Consider the following 21,893-nt stretch of genomic DNA (forward strand, 5'->3'; position numbering starts at 1 on the left):
TATGCTGTAAAACATTTATTTTAATTCTCCTTAACGACTACGTCTTTCGAATGTGTAAATTGTTTCATTCATAAATTTTGTGTCGTATCGAAATAACTTCAGAAATAATTCTCGCTAACGGGATATTTTCGTGCTCATCTACTCACATCGTTGTTTAATTTCCTAGAAACGGTCAAAAGTGTTGACAAAATAACGAAACGACAAAACTTTGGCTTTTCCATTATACGTGTATTTGAGCTACTTCAAGTCTTTTACACATCCAATTCTTGTCATTAAACGAAATTTACGATACTGTGATTTTTTAATATTCAACGATATGAATGTTAAGAGCGATTTCGAAACTAACGACAAACACACATTTCAAGGATATTTAATATTATGATATTATTTTAATGTGTAAGAAATAGGGAAAAAATTCTATACGGATATCTTTTTTCAATATGTCAAAAGACATACCAGGTCCGAAGTTTATGAAATGTGATGCTTTCTTGAAAGTATTGATATATCGTCGATTAAAAGTTTAGAAGTAAAACAAAGTGGAATAAAAGCAAAGAATGAAGATTTGTTTTCAAATAATACGACAATAAAGTAGATAACGGAAAGAGCGACAGATGAAACGTAAGGAAAAGAACATCAAGTTCACGATTTATAAACCTTCGTCGATAGCCTTTTTCGATATTTTTAAATTTGATTTTGAAACGCAGTTATTTTTTAATGAACGATATAGCTAACTATTCTTCTTTCATATTTGAAATGCAACTAGGATGTTTTGGAGCAACTAACATATATTTTCCTTTATTTTTTATCTTTGATTTCTATTCTTACTTGTTCTTACCAAAGATGTTATACAGAAAGATTCAGAAGAAAACAGTGAAAAGGTTCGGGAAATTTCGTCACGATTTCTCGTATAATAACACATTCCTCTATTCCTTTGGCTTTGTGAATAAAACGTAATTAATTTTTGTGCAGATTGGTTCAAGCTTAAGGGATCTCTAATTTCGTGACGAATGTGAGAGTGAAAATAGATACGTATGGGACACTTCTCAAATAACAAGTTTTCAAAACGTTTCGTTTCCTTTTTGAGACAATTCGACGATGTTATTGTTTACCAAGAAATAAAAATCGGAGTGTGTACTATTGGGACATTAACGAAATGTCATTTGGAAACTTTGGACGTGTCTAGAAAAAAGTCTTACAACTCTCGGTAAACGTACGATTATATATTTTTAACCGATTAAGAATAATTTCATTTGCTCGTGTTGTTTTGTTGGTGGATGAAATGGCGAGTTTAAGTGGTTTAATGACAAAAAAGGTTTTGATTATTCCATTTTGATGAACGTAATATATTTTGTAGACACTTGTCACATGAAAGGTCTCTAATTTTAGTAAGTTTGTAAATACACAGTCAACAATATACGATATTTGTGAAATTTTTAATTAAACACTTAAGAGTGAAGTTATCGTGTAATGCAGGAGACGTCATAAAGAACGACGTTTTCAAACTTCCTACTGAATTCGAAAAATTGGTAATAAATTATTACATATTTTTTTCTGTGAAAAATGATAATGTCGTACTGAGGAAAGTGTTGCGATTCTATTTGTTTACCTTTTGGGTTTTTCGCTTTTATTTACTTGTAAAACTACGTTAAATGTATAGAAGTTGCCATATAATCCAGAGGAATGCGGTTTAACATAAAAATAGCGTTACTTCTATAATATATTTACAAGTGAACTTGTATTGCGAATTTATTTTATTTGTAAATTCTGTACGTACACAGAGAAAACATAGAAAGTTAGTTAACGTAATTCACACATTCCCAACTTAGATTATTGAAACTAAACGATTCTACCGCATTCGTTACTTTCGTTGTTTATCACTATTTTCATCATAATATAATTTCGAATATTCTGATTCTTCTATTTTGTGGAAATGACATTTTAATAGCCTTTATTCTTACTCAGCTATAAGGCGAAAAACGTTTTTAGGTGAAACTAAACAGTTTATACATTTATCGTATAGCAGTACGTATAAGTTTTAATAAAAAACCTCTTCGTTTCAACTTGTTTTCTTTATATTTCTTCTAACTTTGAAATTTTACTAGCAACTCTCGATGGAGTAGAACAAAAAGTAATTATTTAGAAGCATTATGTGAAATCGCAAGACGAGAGTTTATGGCTTTACACACGTGTCTTTCTTTGCGATATCTAGTTAAAAGAAAAACATTGTAGCAGAGCGTGGTTTCGATCCACGGACCTCTGGGTTATGGGCCCAGGACGCTCCCACTGCGCCACTCTGCTTCGTTTTCCTATTTTTACTATAAAGGTTCATAAAACAAATACTTTATGCTGTAAAACATTTATTTTAATTCTCCTTAACGACTACTTCTTTCGAATGTGTAAATTGTTTTATTCATAAATTTTGTGTCGTATCCAAATAACTTCAGAAATAATTATCGCTAACGGGATATTTTCGTGCTCATCTACTCACATCGTTGTTTAATTTCCTAGAAACGGTCAAAAGTGTTGACACAATAACGAAACGACAAAACTTTGGCTTTCCCATTATACGTCTATTTGAGCTACTTCAAGTCTTTTACACATCCAATTCTTGTCATTAAACGAAATTTACGATACTGTGATTTTTTAATATTCAACGATATGTATGTTACAAGTGATTTCGAAACTAACGGCAAACACACATTTCAAGGATATTTAATATTATGATATTATATTAATGTGTAAGAAATAGGGAAAAAATTCTATACGGATATCTTGTTTCAATATGTCAAAAGTCATGCCAGGTCCGAAATTTATGAAATATGATGCTTTCTTGAAAGTATTGATATATCGTCGATTGAAAGTTTAGAAGTAAAACAAAGTGGAATAAAAGCAAAGAATGAAGATTTGTTTTTCAAATAATACGACAATAAAGTAGATAACGGAAAGAGCGACAGATGAAACGTAAGGAAAAGAACATCAAGTTCACGATTTATAAACCTTCGTCGATAGCCTTTTCGATATTTTTAAATTTGATTTTGAAACGCAGTTATTTTTTAATGAACGATATAGCTAACTATTCTTCTTTCATATTTGAAATGCAACTAGGATGTTTTGGAGCAACTAACATATATTTTCCTTTATTTTTTATCTTTGATTTCTATTCTTACTTGTTCTTACCAAAGATGTTATACAGAAAGATTGAGAAGAAAACAGTGAAAAGGTTCGGGAAATTTCGTCACGATTTCTTGTATAATAAAACATTCCTCTATTCCTTTGGCTTTGTGAATAAAACGTAATTAATTTTTGTGCAGATTGGTTCAAGCTTAAGGGATCTCTAACTTCGTGACGAATGTGAGAGTGAAAATAGATACGTATGGGACACTTCTCAAATAACAAGTTTTCAAAACGTTTCGTTTCCTTTTTTGAGACAATTCGACGATGTTATTGTTTACCAAGAAATAAAAATCGGAGTGTGTACTATTGGGACATTAACGAAATGTCATTTGGAAACTTTGGACGTGTCTAAAAAAAGTCTTACAACTCTCGGTAAACGTACGATTATATATTTTTAACCGATTATGAATAATTTCATTTGCTCGTGTTGTTTTGTTGGTGGATGAAATGGCGAGTTTAAGTGGTTTAATGACAAAAAAGGTTTTGATTATTCCATTTTGATGAACGTAATATATTTTGTAGACACTTGTCACATGAAAGGTCTCTAATTTTTAGTAAGTTTGTAAATACACAGTCAACAATATACGATATTTGTGAAATTTTTAATTAAACACTTAAGAGTGAAGTTATCGTGTAATGCAGGAGACGTCATAAAGAACGACGTTTTCAAACTTCCTACTGAATTCGAAAAATTGGTAATAAATTATTACATATTTTTTCTGTGAAAAATGATAATGTCGTACTGAGGAAAGTGTTGCGATTCTATTTGTTTACCTTTTGGGTTTTTCGCTTTTATTTACTTGTAAAACTACGTTAAATGTATAGAAGTTGCCATATAATCCAGAGGAATGCGGTTTAACATAAAAATAGCGTTACTTCTATAATATATTTACAAGTGAACTTGTATTGCGAATTTATTTTATTTGTAAATTCTGTACGTACACAGAGAAAAACATAGAAAGTTAGTTAACGTAATTCACACATTCCCAACTTAGATTATTGAAACTAAACGATTCTACCGCATTCGTTACTTTCGTTGTTTATCACTATTTTCATCATAATATAATTTCGAATATTCTGATTCTTCTATTTTGTGGAAATGACATTTTAATAGCCTTTATTCTTACTCAGCTATAAGGCGAAAAACGTTTTTAGGTGAAACTAAACAGTTTATACATTTATCGTATAGCAGTACGTATAAGTTTTAATAAAAACCTCTTCGTTTCACCTTGTTTTCTTTATATTTCTTCTAACTTTGAAATTTTACTAGCAACTCTCGATGGAGTAGAACAAAAAGTAATTATTTAGAAGCATTATGTGAAACCGCAAGACGAGAGTTTATGGCTTTACACACGTGTTTTTCTTCGCGATATCTAGTTAAAAGAAAACATTGTAGCAGAGCGTGGTTTCGATCCACGGACCTCTGGGTTATGGGCCCAGCACGCTCCCACTGCGCCACTCTGCTTCGTTTTCCTACTTTTACTATAAAGGTTCATAAAACAAATACTTTATGCTGTAAAACATTTATTTTAATTCTCCTTAACGACTACTTCTTTCGAATGTGTAAATTGTTTTATTCATAAATTTTGTGTCGTATCCAAATAACTTCAGAAATAATTATCGCTAACGGGATATTTTCGTGCTCATCTACTCACATCGTTGTTTAATTTTCTAGAAACGGTCAAAAGTGTTGACACAATAACGAAACGACAAAACTTTGGCTTTCCCATTATACGTCTATTTGAGCTACTTCAAGTCTTTTACACATCCAATTCTTGTCATTAAACGAAATTTACGATACTGTGATTTTTTAATATTCAACGATATGTATGTTACAAGTGATTTCGAAACTAACGGCAAACACACATTTCAAGGATATTTAATATTATGATATTATATTAATGTGTAAGAAATAGGGAAAAAATTCTATACGGATATCTTGTTTCAATATGTCAAAAGTCATGCCAGGTCCGAAATTTATGAAATATGATGCTTTCTTGAAAGTATTGATATATCGGCGATTGAAAGTTTAGAAGTAAAACAAAGTGGAATAAAAGCAAAGAATGAAGATTTGTTTTTCAAATAATACGACAATAAAGTAGATAACGGAAAGAGCGACAGATGAAACGTAAGGAAAAGAACATCAAGTTCACGATTTATAAACCTTCGTCGATAGCCTTTTCGATATTTTTAAATTTGATTTTGAAACGCAGTTATTTTTTAATGAACGATATAGCTAACTATTCTTCTTTCATATTTGAAATGCAACTAGGATGTTTTGGAGCAACTAACATATATTTTCCTTTATTTTTTATCTTTGATTTCTATTCTTATTTGTTCTTACCAAAGATGTAATAATAATAATAATAATAATAATAATAATAATAATAAATTTATTAAGCAATAAATTAGACACAAAAAATCAAATATCAATATAAAACCATCAACAAAGAGTTAACTCGTCCTGTGATGGTTAAACACATAATAAAGTAAAATCAAAACTTACAAAATCAATATAAAGTTCCCAGAATATTATCATCAGTATTTAAGATCCATTGTTTTAAGTATTTCTTTTGATTAACACGATTAATAGATGATCTTATACTATAAGGAATAAAATTATGAATACGAGGTGCCAAATAAAGATATTGATGAAGTGTAACTGTTTTACGTGGTGTGGGTACATTAATTGGAAAAAAGATTGAAGTCGTGTAAAATATGAAGTGACTTTAAAAGGCCTATTAAAAGAAACATGCAATGTAGATAAAGCTAAAAAATATAAATAAAGTTTATCATACGAAAGAGGGGAGTTAAATTTACTGAAATCGGTATCAAGCCTATGAGTAAAAATAAGAGAGAAAACACTTTTTTGCAACTTGTGAATAGGAATTAAAAAAGTCTTATATGTGCCACCCCAAATTGAAATACAATATTGTAAGAAAGATTGAAAGAGAGCATAATATACACTTAACAAAATATGATAAGGAGCACATTGACTAAGTTCAAAAATTAGCATAGAACTATATTTTAATTTACTAACTAAAGAATTAATATGAAATTGCCAATTTAATTTTCGATCTAAAATAATTCCTAAATATTTAACAGAGGAAACTTGAGTCAATTTGGGACATTTACAATTAGGGTAAGTATAACAATCACTAGAATGATAAAAAATAGAAGGAAAAGCTGGAATGGCACCATAAAGGTTAAACTGAAGAAGGAAAGATTTAGATATATTTAAGGATAAGTCATTACAGAAAAGCCAATTTTTTAATTTTATTAAGATCACTAGAAATAATGGCTTCATTAATTAGATTTGGCTTACTATAAACAACAGCAATATCATCGGCATAGGCTTGGATATCTCCAAAAAACTGTTGGTAAAGAATATCATTTATATAAATGAGAAATAATAAAGGGCCCAGAACAGAACCTTGTGGTACTCCAACATTAATTGTAAGCCAATCACTATAATTATTATGGACACAAACCGATTGCTTTCTATTGTGAAAGTAAGAAAAAAACCAATCAAAAACAATGCCTCTAAAACCATAATAAGATAATTTATTTAACAATATTTTATGATTAACAGAATCAAAAGCTTTGGCTAAGTCAAGAAAAACAGCAATTGGATGAAGATCAGAATCCAAAGCTTCTGTAATACTTCCCACAAGTTTAGCAACAGCAACCTCCGTTCCAAGCCCAGGCCGAAAGCCAAATTGAGAAGGAGACAAAACTGAATGTCTATCAAGAAATGATAAAATTCTAATCTTCATAGATTTTTCAAATAGTTTAGAGAAATGTATTAATAAGGAAATGGGTCTATAATTCGTAAAATCAGAAATATTACCAGATTTATAAATAGGAATGACCAATGATAACTTTAAAGCATTAGGAAACTTCCCTTGAGTAAAAGATAAATTAATTAAAAAAGTCAAAATTGGTGCAAAAAAGATTAGCATTAGCTTTCAAAATCTTAACCGAAACACCATCTACACCATTAGAAGCTGAATTTGATAAGGAGAAAATATTATTCATAGTTTCAGATACAGTAACAGGATATAGGTAACAAGAAGAAGAAGGAGCAGGAGGCATGCCCTGAGAACAAAATTTAGGATTGGAGCAAGTAGATTTAGCAACATTAACAAAAAAATAATTCAAATCAGATAAATCAGTAGTACCAAAATTACAAAATTTCTTATTTTTTTTTTTTAACATCAATAATAGAGTTAACAATATTCCAATTCTGTTTAATAGTTTTAGCATTCTTAAACAGGTTATGATAATAAGTCCATTTAGTCTTACGGGTCAAGCTAACAACATAATTCCTTAAACACTTAAATCTAATCTTTAGATAAATATCATCAGGAAATTGATGTACTTTCTTTTTTAACTTATCTCTTTTAATCATTAACAAAACCAATTCACTGGTAATCCATGGCTTAATTTTTCTAAACTTTCGTGACACAGAAACAGTAGTAGTACAACTTTGAATACAATCAGTTAACACTTCAGCAAAATTATCATAAGCAACATTAACATCAGAACAATTCATAACACAGGACCAATCTGAAAAATTCAAACAAGAACTCAATTCATTAAACTTAATCTTTTGAACATTTGAGACATGTTCTAGATCCGATAAAATGTCTATACATAAAACAATTGGAAAATGATCGGTCAAAAAACTCTCAACAATATAAGAATAACAATTTTAACAGTATTTCCACTAATTAAAAAATGATCAATACAAGAATTAGTAACATTGGTTATCCGTGTAGGAGAAGAAATAATAATACGAAGATTGTTCTCAGACAAAAACTTAAAATATGCATTCTTATAACAAACATCATCAAATGCCAAAACATCTATATTAAAATCACCAACAAGTATATTAATATCATATTTGTATAACTTCAATTCTAATGAAAGCTCATCAATAAATTTCAATACAGGCAATCTAGGAGATCGATAAACAACAAAGAGATTAAATTTCTTATTTTGAATCATACAAAATAAAATTAAAGCATCAGACTTAATATACTGTACTTCTTTTATCATAGTCAGTATCTCAAATTTAACAAAAAACTGCCACTCCACAAGCCTTATTTAGGCCAGAAGATGAAGAATAAAAGGAGTAACCTGGAATCGAAAAGGAAACAAATCCATCCTCAACAAACCAAGTTTCAGAAAAAGCTATTATATGAAATTTAACAACGCTTGATTGTAAAAAAACAAGAAATTGGTCAAAATTTTGAGTAAGACTTCGAATATTAACATGTATTAAATTTAAATGACCAACAGAAAAAAAACATTTGGTAAATCAGAAAGAGAAGACAAAGTTGGTGTAACACCAACAATATCATCAAAATCATCAGCCATTGCAGTATTTATAAATTATTAAGATCAATCAAGCAACGTAAAACAATGGGCTGAGTAGTTTCTGATTTCCTAATAAGAATATTACCATTCGATACCCAAAGAAATTTATAGCCAAGATATAAAACAGATCTTTCTGTTTAAGTTTTGCTTGCATGAAAATATCACGATAATATGGGGAGAGATGTTCGTTAACATAAACTGGATGAGATTCATTACAGACCTTAATATCATTAGTATTAAGAGTGCAAAATTTAGTTTTCTTAAGTTTAAGCAGATCAAATTTAATTTGCTTACGACAAAACTTAACAACAATTATACAGAAAGATTAAGAAGAAAACAGTGAAAAGGTTCGGGAAATTTCGTCACGATTTCTCGTATAATAACACATTCCTCTATTCCTTTGGCTTTGTGAATAAAACGTAATTAACTTTTGTGCAGATTGGTTCAAGCTTAAGGGATCTCTAATTACGTGACGAATGTGAGAGTGAAAATAGATACGTATGGGACACTTCTCAAATAACAAGTTTTCAAAACGTTTCGTTTCCTTTTTTGAGACAATTCGACGATGTTATTGTTTACCAAGAAATAAAAATCGGAGTGTGTACTATTGGGACATTAACGAAATGTCATTTGGAAACTTTGGACGTGTCTAGAAAAAAGTCTTACAACTCTCGGTAAACGTACGATTATATATTTTTAACCGATTAAGAATAATTTCATTTGCTCGTGTTGTTTTGTTGGTGGATGAAATGGCGAGTTTAAGTGGTTTAATGACAAAAAAGGTTTTGATTATTCCATTTTGATGAACGTAATATATTTTGTAGACACTTGTCACATGAAAGGTCTCTAATTTTTAGTAAGTTTGTAAATACACAGTCAACAATATACGATATTTGTGAAATTTTTAATTAAACACTTAAGAGTGAAGTTATCGTGTAATGCAGGAGACGTCATAAAGAACGACGTTTTCAAACTTCCTACTGAATTCGAAAAATTGGTAATAAATTATTACATATTTTTTTCTGTGAAAAATGATAATGTCGTACTGAGGAAAGTGTTGCGATTCTATTTGTTTACCTTTTGGGTTTTTCGCTTTTATTTACTTGTAAAACTACGTTAAATGTATAGAAGTTGCCATATAATCCAGAGGAATGCGGTTTAACATAAAAATAGCGTTACTTCTATAATATATTTACAAGTGAACTTGTATTGCGAATTTATTTTATTTGTAAATTCTGTACGTACACAGAGAAAAACATAGAAAGTTAGTTAACGTAATTCACACATTCCCAACTTAGATTATTGAAACTAAACGATTCTACCGCATTCGTTACTTTCGTTGTTTATCACTATTTTCATCATAATATAATTTCGAATATTCTGATTCTTCTATTTTGTGGAAATGACATTTTAATAGCCTTTATTCTTACTCAGCTATAAGGCGAAAAACGTTTTTAGGTGAAACTAAACAGTTTATACATTTATCGTATAGCAGTACGTATAAGTTTTAATAAAAAACCTCTTCGTTTCACCTTGTTTTCTTTATATTTCTTCTAACTTTGAAATTTTACTAGCAACTCTCGATGGAGTAGAACAAAAAGTAATTATTTAGAAGCATTATGTGAAATCGCAAGACGAGAGTTTATGGCTTTACACACGTGTCTTTCTTTGCGATATCTAGTTAAAAGAAAAACATTGTAGCAGAGCGTGGTTTCGATCCACGGACCTCTGGGTTATGGGCCCAGCACGCTCCCACTGCGCCACTCTGCTTCGTTTTCCTACTTTTACTATAAAGGTTCATAAAACAAATACTTTATGCTGTAAAACATTTATTTTAATTCTCCTTAACGACTACTTCTTTCGAATGTGTAAATTGTTTTATTCATAAATTTTGTGTCGTATCCAAATAACTTCAGAAATAATTATCGCTAACGGGATATTTTCGTGCTCATCTACTCACATCGTTGTTTAATTTCCTAGAAACGGTCAAAAGTGTTGACACAATAACGAAACGACAAAACTTTGGCTTTCCCATTATACGTCTATTTGAGCTACTTCAAGTCTTTTACACATCCAATTCTTGTCATTAAACGAAATTTACGATACTGTGATTTTTTAATATTCAACGATATGTATGTTACAAGTGATTTCGAAACTAACGGCAAACACACATTTCAAGGATATTTAATATTATGATATTATATTAATGTGTAAGAAATAGGGAAAAAATTCTATACGGATATCTTGTTTCAATATGTCAAAAGTCATGCCAGGTCCGAAATTTATGAAATATGATGCTTTCTTGAAAGTATTGATATATCGTCGATTAAAAGTTTAGAAGTAAAACAAAGTGGAATAAAAGCAAAGAATGAAGATTTGTTTTCAAATAATACGACAATAAAGTAGATAACGGAAAGAGCGACAGATGAAACGTAAGGAAAAGAACATCAAGTTCACGATTTATAAACCTTCGTCGATAGCCTTTTTCGATATTTTTAAATTTGATTTTGAAACGCAGTTATTTTTTAATGAACGATATAGCTAACTATTCTTCTTTCATATTTGAAATGCAACTAGGATGTTTTGGAGCAACTAACATATATTTTCCTTTATTTTTTATCTTTGATTTCTATTCTTACTTGTTCTTACCAAAGATGTTATACAGAAAGATTCAGAAGAAAACAGTGAAAAGGTTCGGGAAATTTCGTCACGATTTCTCGTATAATAAAACATTCCTCTATTCCTTTGGCTTTGTGAATAAAACGTAATTAATTTTTTGTGCAGATTGGTTCAAGCTTAAGGGATCTCTAATTTCGTGACGAATGTGAGAGTGAAAATAGATACGTATGGGACACTTCTCAAATAACAAGTTTTCAAAACGTTTCGTTTCCTTTTTTGAGACAATTCGACGATGTTATTGTTTACCAAGAAAAAAAAATCGGAGTGTGTACTATTGGGACATTAACGAAATGTCATTTGGAAACTTTGGACGTGTCTAAAAAAAGTCTTACAACTCTCGGTAAACGTACGATTATATATTTTTAACCGATTATGAATAATTTCATTTGCTCGTGTTGTTTTGTTGGTGGATGAAATGGCGAGTTTAAGTGGTTTAATGACAAAAAAGGTTTTGATTATTCCCTTTTGATGAACGTAATATATTTTGTAGACACTTGTCACATGAAAGGTCTCTAATTTTAGTAAGTTTGTAAATACACAGTCAACAATATACGATATTTGTGAAATTTTTAATTAAACACTTAAGAGTGAAGTTATCGTGTAATGCAGGAGACGTCATAAAGAACGACGTTTTCAAACTTCCTACTGAATTCGAAAAATTGGTAATAAATTATTACATATTTTTTCTGTGAAAAATGATAATGTCGTACTGAGGAAAGTGTTGCGATTCTATTTGTTTACCTTTTGGGTTTTTCGCTTTTATTTACTTGTAAAACTACGTTAAATGTATAGAAGTTGCCATATAATCCAGAGGAATGCGGTTTAACATAAAAATAGCGTTACTTCTATAATATATTTACAAGTGAACTTGTATTGCGAATTTATTTTATTTGTAAATTCTGTACGTACACAGAGAAAAACATAGAAAGTTAGTTAACGTAATTCACACATTCCCAACTTAGATTATTGAAACTAAACGATTCTACCGCATTCGTTACTTTCGTTGTTTATCACTATTTTCATCATAATATAATTTCGAATATTCTGATTCTTCTATTTTGTGGAAATGACATTTTAATAGCCTTTATTCTTACTCAGCTATAAGGCGAAAAACGTTTTTAGGTGAAACTAAACAGTTTATACATTTATCGTATAGCAGTACGTATAAGTTTTAATAAAAACCTCTTCGTTTCACCTTGTTTTCTTTATATTTCTTCTAACTTTGAAATTTTACTAGCAACTCTCGATGGAGTAGAACAAAGGGTAATTATTTAGAAGCATTATGTGAAACCGCAAGACGAGAGTTTATGGCTTTACACACGTGTCTTTCTTTGCGATATCTAGTTAAAAGAAAAACATTGTAGCAGAGCGTGGTTTCGATCCACGGACCTCTGGGTTATGGGCCCAGCACGCTCCCACTGCGCCACTCTGCTTCGTTTTCCTATTTTTACTATAAAGGTTCATAAAACAAATACTTTATGCTGTAAAACATTTATTTTAATTCTCCTTAACGACTACTTCTTTCGAATGTGTAAATTGTTTTATTCATAAATTTTGTGTCGTATCCAAATAACTTCAGAAATAATTATCGCTAACGGGATATTTTCGTGCTCATCTACTCACATCGTTGTTTAATTTCCTAGAAACGGTCAAAAGTGTTGACACAATAACGAAACGACAAAACTTTGGCTTTCCCATTATACGTCTATTTGAGCTACTTCAAGTCTTTTACACATCCAATTCTTGTCATTAAACGAAATTTACGATACTGTGATTTTTTAATATTCAACGATATGTATGTTACAAGCGATTTCGAAACTAACGGCAAACACACATTTCAAGGATATTTAATATTATGATATTATATTAATGTGTAAGAAATAGGGAAAAAATTCTATACGGATATCTTGTTTCAATATGTCAAAAGTCATGCCAGGTCCGAAATTTATGAAATATGATGCTTTCTTGAAAGTATTGATATATCGGCGATTGAAAGTTTAGAAGTAAAACAAAGTGGAATAAAAGCAAAGAATGAAGATTTGTTTTTCAAATAATACGACAATAAAGTAGATAACGGAAAGAGCGACAGATGAAACGTAAGGAAAAGAACATCAAGTTCACGATTTATAAACCTTCGTCGATAGCCTTTTCGATATTTTTAAATTTGATTTTGAAACGCAGTTATTTTTAATGAACGATATAGCTAACTATTCTTCTTTCATATTTGAAATGCAACTAGGATGTTTTGGAGCAACTAACATATATTTTCCTTTATTTTTTATCTTTGATTTCTATTCTTACTTGTTCTTACCAAAGATGTTATACAGAAAGATTCAGAAGAAAACAGTGAAAAGGTTCGGGAAATTTCGTCACGATTTCTTGTATAATAAAACATTCCTCTATTCCTTTGGCTTTGTGAATAAAACGTAATTAATTTTTGTGCAGATTGGTTCAAGCTTAAGGGATCTCTAACTTCGTGACGAATGTGAGAGTGAAAATAGATACGTATGGGACACTTCTCAAATAACAAGTTTTCAAAACGTTTCGTTTCCTTTTTTGAGACAATTCGACGATGTTATTGTTTACCAAGAAAAAAAAATCGGAGTGTGTACTATTGGGACATTAACGAAATGTCATTTGGAAACTTTGGACGTGTCTAAAAAAAAGTCTTACAACTCTCGGTAAACGTACGATTATATATTTTTAACCGATTAAGAATAATTTCATTTGCTCGTGTTGTTTTGTTGGTGGATGAAATGGCGAGTTTAAGTGGTTTAATGACAAAAAAGGTTTTGATTATTCCATTTTGATGAACGTAATATATTTTGTAGACACTTGTCACATGAAAGGTCTCTAATTTTTAGTAAGTTTGTAAATACACAGTCAACAATATACGATATTTGTGAAATTTTTAATTAAACACTTAAGAGTGAAGTTATCGTGTAATGCAGGAGACGTCATAAAGAACGACGTTTTCAAACTTCCTACTGAATTCGAAAATTGGTAATAAATTATTACATATTTTTTCTGTGAAAAATGATAATGTCGTACTGAGGAAAGTGTTGCGATTCTATTTGTTTACCTTTTGGGTTTTCGCTTTTATTTACTTGTAAAACTACGTTAAATGTATAGAAGTTGCCATATAATCCAGAGGAATGTGGTTTAACATAAAAATAGCGTTACTTCTATAATATATTTACAAGTGAACTTGTATTGCGAATTTATTTTATTTGTAAATTCTGTACGTACACAGAGAAAACATAGAAAGTTAGTTAACGTAATTCACACATTCCCAACTTAGATTATTGAAACTAAACGATTCTACCGCATTCGTTACTTTCGTTGTTTATCACTATTTTCATCATAATATAATTTCGAATATTCTGATTCTTCTATTTTGTGGAAATGACATTTTAATAGCCTTTATTCTTACTCAGCTATAAGGCGAAAAACGTTTTAGGTGAAACTAAACAGTTTATACATTTATCGTATAGCAGTACGTATAAGTTTTAATAAAACCTCTTCGTTTCACCTTGTTTTCTTTATATTTCTTCTAACTTTGAAATTTTACTAGCAACTCTCGATGGAGTAGAACAAAGGGTAATTATTTAATAATTATTTAATTAAACACTTAAGAGTGAAGTTATCGTGTAATGCAGGAGACGTCATAAAGAACGACGTGTTCAAACTTCCTAATGAATTCGAAAAATTGGTAATAAATTATTACATATTTTTTCTGTGAAAAATGATAATGTCGTACTGAGGAAAGTGTTGCGATTCTATTTGTTTACCTTTTGGGTTTTTCGCTTTTATTTACTTGTAAAACTACGTTAAATGTATAGAAGTTGCCATATAATCCAGAGGAATGCGGTTTAACATAAAAATAGCGTTACTTCTATAATATATTTACAAGTGAACTTGTATTGTGAATTTATTTTATTGGTAAATTCTGTACGTACACAGAGAAAAACATAGAAAGTTAGTTAACGTAATTCACACATTCCCAACTTAGATTATTGAAACTAAACGATTCTACCGCATTCGTTACTTTCGTTGTTTATCACTATTTTCATCATAATATAATTTCGAATATTCTGATTCTTCTATTTTGTGGAAATGACATTTTAATAGCCTTTATTCTTACTCAGCTATAAGGCGAAAAACGTTTTTAGGTGAAACTAAACAGTTTATACATTTATCGTATAGCAGTACGTATAAGTTTTAATAAAAACCTCTTCGTTTCACCTTGTTTTCTTTATATTTCTTCTAACTTTGAAATTTTACTAGCAACTCTCGATGGAGTAGAACAAAGGGTAATTATTTAGAAGCATTATGTGAAACCGCAAGACGAGTTTATGGCTTTACACACGTGTCTTTCTTTGCGATATCTAGTTAAAAGAAAAACATTGTAGCAGAGCGTGGTTTCGATCCACGGACCTCTGGGTTATGGGCCCAGCACGCTCCCACTGCGCCACTCTGCTTCGTTTTCCTACTTTTACTATAAAGGTTCATAAAACAAATACTTTATGCTGTAAAACATTTATTTTAATTCTCCTTAACGACTACGTCTTTCGAATGTGTAAATTGTTTCATTCATAAATTTTGTGTCGTATCGAAATAACTTCAGAAATAATTATCGCTAACGGGATATTTTCGTGCTCATCTACTCACATCGTTGTTTAATTTCCTAGAAACGGTCAAAAGTGTTGACAAAATAACGAAACGACAAAACTTTGGCTTTTCCATTATACGTCTATTTGAGCTACTTCAAGTCTTTTACACATCCAATTCTTGTCATTAAACGAAATTTACGATACTGTGATTTTTTTAATATTCAACGATATGTATGTTACTAGCGATTTCGAAACTAACGACAAACACACATTTCAAGGATATTTAATATTATGATATTATTTTAATGTGTAAGAAATAGGGAAAAAATTCTATATCGATATCTTGTTTGAATATGTCAAAAGACATGCCAGGTCCGAAGTTTATGAAATGTGATGCTTTCTTGAAAGTATTGATATATCGTCGATTAAAAGTTTAGAAGTAAAACAAAATGGAATAAAAGCAAAGAATGAAGATTTGTTTTTCAAATAATACGACAATAAAGTAGATAACGGAAAGAGCGACAGATGAAACGTAAGGAAAAGAACATCAAGTTCACGATTTATAAACCTTCGTCGATAGCCTTTTCGATATTTTTAAATTTGATTTTGAAACGCAGTTATTTTTTAAAGAACGATATAGCTAACTATTCTTCTTTCATATTTGAAATGCAACTAGGATGTTTTGGAGCAACTAACATATATTTTCCTTTATTTTTATCTTTGATTTCTATTCTTACTTGTTCTTACCAAAGCTGTTATACAGAAAGATTCAGAAGAAAACAGTGAAAAGGTTCGGGAAATTTCGTCACGATTTCTTGTATAATAAAACATTCCTCTATTCCTTTGGCTTTGTGAATAAAACGTAATTAATTTTTTGTGCAGATTGGTTCAAGCTTAAGGGATCTCTAACTTCGTGACGAATGTGAGAGTGAAAATAGATACGTATGGGACACTACTCAAATAACAAGTTTTCAAAACGTTTCGTTTCCTTTTTTGAGACAATTCGACGATGTTATTGTTTACCAAGAAAAAAAAATCGGAGTGTGTACTATTGGAACATTAACGAAATGTCATTTGGAAACTTTGGACGTGTCTAAAAAAAAGTCTTACAACTCTCGGTAAACGTACGATTATATATTTTTAACCGATTATGAATAATTTCATTTGCTCGTGTTGTTTTGTTGGTGGATGAAATGGCGAGTTTAAGTGGTTTAATGACAAAAAAGGTTTTGATTATTCCCTTTTGATGAACGTAATATATTTTGTAGACACTTGTCACATGAAAGGTCTCTAATTTTTAGTAAGTTTGTAAATACACAGTCAACAATATACGATATTTGTGAAATTTTTAATTAAACACTTAAGAGTGAAGTTATCGTGTAATGCAGGAGACGTCATAAAGAACGACGTTTTCAAACTTCCTACTGAATTCGAAAAATTGGTAATAAATTATTACATATTTTTTTCTGTGAAAAATGATAATGTCGTACTGAGGAAAGTGTTGCGATTCTATTTGTTTACCTTTTGGGTTTTTCGCTTTTATTTACTTGTAAAACTACGTTAAATGTATAGAAGTTGCCATATAATCCAGAGGAATGCGGTTTAACATAAAAATAGCGTTACTTCTATAATATATTTACAAGTGAACTTGTATTGTGAATTTATTTTATTTGTAAATTCTGTACGTACACAGAGAAAAACATAGAAAGTTAGTTAACGTAATTCACACATTCCCAACTTAGATTATTGAAACTAAACGATTCTACCGCATTCGTTACTTTCGTTGTTTATCACTATTTTCATCATAATATAATTTCGAATATTCTGATTCTGATTCTTCTATTTTGTGGAAATGACATTTTAATAGCCTTTATTCTTACTCAGCTATAAGGCGAAAAACGTTTTTAGGTGAAACTAAACAGTTTATACATTTATCGTATAGCAGTACGTATAAGTTTTAATAAAAACCTCTTCGTTTCACCTTGTTTTCTTTATATTTCTTCTAACTTTGAAATTTTACTAGCAACTCTCGATGGAGTAGAACAAAAAGTAATTATTTAGAAGCATTATGTGAAATCGCAAGACGAGAGTTTATGGCTTTACACGTGTCTTTCTTTGCGATATCTAGTTGCGAAAAGAAAAACATTGTAGCAGAGCGTGGTTTCGATCCACGGACCTCTGGGTTATGGGCCCAGCACGCTCCCACTGCGCCACTCTGCTTCGTTTTCCTACTTTTACTATAAAGGTTCATAAAACAAATACTTTATGCTGTAAAACATTTATTTTAATTCTCCTTAACGACTACTTCTTTCGAATGTGTAAATTGTTTTATTCATAAATTTTGTGTCGTATCCAAATAACTTCAGAAATAATTATCGCTAACGGGATATTTTCGTGCTCATCTACTCACATCGTTGTTTAATTTCCTAGAAACGGTCAAAGTGTTGACACAATAACGAAACGACAAAACTTTGGCTTTCCCATTATACGTCTATTTGAGCTACTTCAAGTCTTTTACACATCCAATTCTTGTCATTAAACGAAATTTACGATACTGTGATTTTTTAATATTCAACGATATGTATGTTACAAGCGATTTCGAAACTAACGGCAAACACACATTTCAAGGATATTTAATATTATGATATTATATTAATGTGTAAGAAATAGGGAAAAAATTCTATACGGATATCTTGTTTCAATATGTCAAAAGTCATGCCAGGTCCGAAATTTATGAAATGTGATGCTTTCTTGAAAGTATTGATATATCGTCGATTAAAAGTTTAGAAGTAAAACAAAGTGGAATAAAAGCAAAGAATGAAGATTTGTTTTCAAATAATACGACAATAAAGTAGATAACGGAAAGAGCGACAGATGAAACGTAAGGAAAAGAACATCAAGTTCACGATTTATAAACCTTCGTCGATAGCCTTTTCGATATTTTTAAATTTGATTTTGAAACGCAGTTATTCTTTAACGAACGATATAGCTAACTATTCTTCTTTCATATTTGAAATGCTACTAGGATGTTTTGGAGCAACTAACATATATTTTCCTTTATTTTTTATCTTTGATTTCTATTCTTATTTGTTCTTACCAAAGATGTTATACAGAAAGATTCAGAAGAAAACAGTGAAAAGGTTCGGGAAATTTCGTCACGATTTCTTTTATAATAAAGCATTCCTCTATTCCTTTGGCTTTGTGAATAAAACGTAATTAATTTTTGTGCAGATTGGTTCAAGCTTAAGGAATCTCTAACTTCGTGACGAATGTGAGAGTGAAAATAGATACGTATGGGACACTACTTAAATAACAAGTTTTCAAAACGTTTCGTTTCCTTTTTTGAGACAATTCGACGATGTTATTGTTTACCAAGAAAAAAAAATCGGAGTGTGTACTATTGGAACATTAACGAAATGTCATTTGGAAACTTTGGACGTGTCTAAAAAAAAGTCTTACAACTCTCGGTAAACGTACGATTATATATTTTTAACCGATTATCAATAATTTCATTTGCTCGTGTTGTTTTGTTGGTGGATGAAATGGCGAGTTTAAGTGGTTTAATGACAAAAAAGGTTTTCATTATTCCCTTTTGATGAACGTAATATATTTTGTAGACACTTGTCACATGAAAGGTCTCTAATTTTTAGTAAGTTTGTAAATACACAGTCAACAATATACGATATTTGTGAAATTTTTAATTAAACACTTAAGAGTGAAGTTATCGTGTAATGCAGGAGACGTCATAAAGAACGACGTTTTCAAACTTCCTACTGAATTCGAAAAATTGGTAATAAATTATTACATATTTTTTTCTGTGAAAAATGATAATGTCGTACTGAGGAAAGTGTTGCGATTCTATTTGTTTACCTTTTGGGTTTTTTCGCTTTTATTTACTTGTAAAACTACGTTAAATGTATAGAAGTTGCCATATAATCCAGAGGAATGCGGTTTAACATAAAAATAGCGTTACTTCTATAATATATTTACAAGTGAACTTGTATTGTGAATTTATTTTATTTGTAAATTCTGTACGTACACAGAGAAAACATAGAAAGTTAGTTAACGTAATTCACACATTCCCAACTTAGATTATTGAAACTAAACGATTCTACCGCATTCGTTACTTTCGTTGTTTATCACTATTTTCATCATAATATAATTTCGAATATTCTGATTCTTCTATTTTGTGGAAATGACATTTTAATAGCCTTTATTCTTACTCAGCTATAAGGCGAAAAACGTTTTAGGTGAAACTAAACAGTTTATACATTTATCGTATAGCAGTACGTATAAGTTTTAATAAAACCTCTTCGTTTCACCTTGTTTTCTTTATATTTCTTCTAACTTTGAAATTTTACTAGCAACTCTCGATGGAGTAGAACAAAAGGTAATTATTTAGAAGCTTTATGTGAAACCGCAAGACGAGAGTTTATGGCTTTACACACGTGTCTTTCTTTGCGATATCTAGTGAAAGAAAAACATTGTAGCAGAGCGTGGTTTCGATCCACGGACCTCTGGGTTATGGGCCCAGCACGCTCCCACTGCGCCACTCTGCTTCGTTTTCCTACTTTTACTATAAAGGTTCATAAAACAAATACTTTATGCTGTAAAACATTTATTTTAATTCTCCTTAACGACTACGTCTTTCGAATGTGTAAATTGTTTCATTCATAAATTTTGTGTCGTATCGAAATAACTTCAGAAATAATTATCGCTAACGGGATATTTTCGTGCTCATCTACTCACATCGTTGTTTAATTTCCTAGAAACGGTCAAAAGTGTTGACAAAATAACGAAACGACAAAACTTTGGCCTTTCCATTATACGTCTATTTGAGCTACTTCAAGTCTTTTACACATCCAATTCTTGTCATTAAACGAAATTTACGATACTGTGATTTTTTAATATTCAACGATATGTATGTTACTAGCGATTTCGAAACTAACGACAAACACACATTTCAAGGATATTTAATATTATGATATTATATTAATGTGTAAGAAATAGGGAAAAAATTCTATACGGATATCTTGTTTCAATATGTCAAAAGTCATGCCAGGTCCGAAATTTATGAAATGTGATGCTTTCTTGAAAGTATTGATATATCGTCGATTAAAAGTTTAGAAGTAAAACAAAGTGGAATAAAAGCAAAGAATGAAGATTTGTTTTTCAAATAATACGACAATAAAGTAGATAACGGAAAGAGCGACAGATGAAACGTAAGGAAAAGAACATCAAGTTCACGATTTATAAACCTTCGTCGATAGCCTTTTCGATATTTTTAAATTTGATTTTGAAACGCAGTTATTCTTTAACGAACGATATAGCTAACTATTCTTCTTTCATATTTGAAATGCTACTAGGATGTTTTGGAGCAACTAACATATATTTTCCTTTATTTTTTATCTTTGATTTCTATTCTTACTTGTTCTTACCAAAGATGTCATACAGAAAGATTCAGAAGAAAACAGTGAAAAGGTACGGGAAATTTCGTCACGATTTCTTGTATAATAAAACATTCCTCTATTCCTTTGGCTTTGTGAATAAAACGTAATTAATTTTTGTGCAGATTGGTTCAAGCTTAAGGAATCTCTAACTTCGTGACGAATGTGAGAGTGAAAATAGATACGTATGGGACACTACTTAAATAACAAGTTTTCAAAACGTTTCGTTTCCTTTTTTGAGACAATTCGACGATGTTATTGTTTACCAAGAAAAAAAAATCGGAGTGTGTACTATTGGAACATTAACGAAATGTCATTTGGAAACTTTGGACGTGTCTAAAAAAAAGTCTTACAACTCTCGGCAAACGTACGATTATATATTTTTAACCGATTATGATTAATTTCATTTGCTCGTGTTGTTTTGTTGGTGGATGAAATGGCGAGTTTAAGTGGTTTAATGACAAAAAAGGTTTTGATTATTCCCTTTTGATGAACGTAATATATTTTGTAGACACTTGTCACATGAAAGGTCTCTAATTTTTAGTAAGTTTGTAAATACACAGTCAACAATATACGATATTTGTGAAATTTTTAATTA

At 30.3% G+C, this 21,893-nt stretch overlaps 6 non-coding genes across 6 annotated transcripts; all 6 read right to left on the reverse strand.

The window, feature by feature from the left end:
• Positions 1 to 4,567: 4,567 nt before the first annotated feature.
• TRNAM-CAU (transfer RNA methionine (anticodon CAU)) lies at positions 4,568 to 4,639 on the reverse strand. Its single transcript has one exon. It is a non-coding gene; the product is annotated as a tRNA-Met (tRNA).
• Positions 4,640 to 10,254: 5,615 nt separating this feature from the next.
• TRNAM-CAU (transfer RNA methionine (anticodon CAU)) lies at positions 10,255 to 10,326 on the reverse strand. The gene has a single exon. It is a non-coding gene; the product is annotated as a tRNA-Met (tRNA).
• A 2,270-nt stretch (positions 10,327 to 12,596) lies between these two features.
• Positions 12,597 to 12,668, reverse strand: TRNAM-CAU (transfer RNA methionine (anticodon CAU)). Its single transcript has one exon. It is a non-coding gene; the product is annotated as a tRNA-Met (tRNA).
• A 2,976-nt stretch (positions 12,669 to 15,644) lies between these two features.
• Positions 15,645 to 15,716, reverse strand: TRNAM-CAU (transfer RNA methionine (anticodon CAU)). The gene has a single exon. It is a non-coding gene; the product is annotated as a tRNA-Met (tRNA).
• A 2,280-nt stretch (positions 15,717 to 17,996) lies between these two features.
• Positions 17,997 to 18,068, reverse strand: TRNAM-CAU (transfer RNA methionine (anticodon CAU)). Its single transcript has one exon. It is a non-coding gene; the product is annotated as a tRNA-Met (tRNA).
• A 2,267-nt stretch (positions 18,069 to 20,335) lies between these two features.
• Positions 20,336 to 20,407, reverse strand: TRNAM-CAU (transfer RNA methionine (anticodon CAU)). The gene has a single exon. It is a non-coding gene; the product is annotated as a tRNA-Met (tRNA).
• Positions 20,408 to 21,893: the final 1,486 nt, after the last annotated feature.

The sequence above is a fragment of the Tachypleus tridentatus genome, chromosome 13, assembly GCF_004210375.1.
Source record: "Tachypleus tridentatus isolate NWPU-2018 chromosome 13, ASM421037v1, whole genome shotgun sequence".
Classification (NCBI taxonomy): domain Eukaryota; kingdom Metazoa; phylum Arthropoda; class Merostomata; order Xiphosura; family Limulidae; genus Tachypleus; species Tachypleus tridentatus.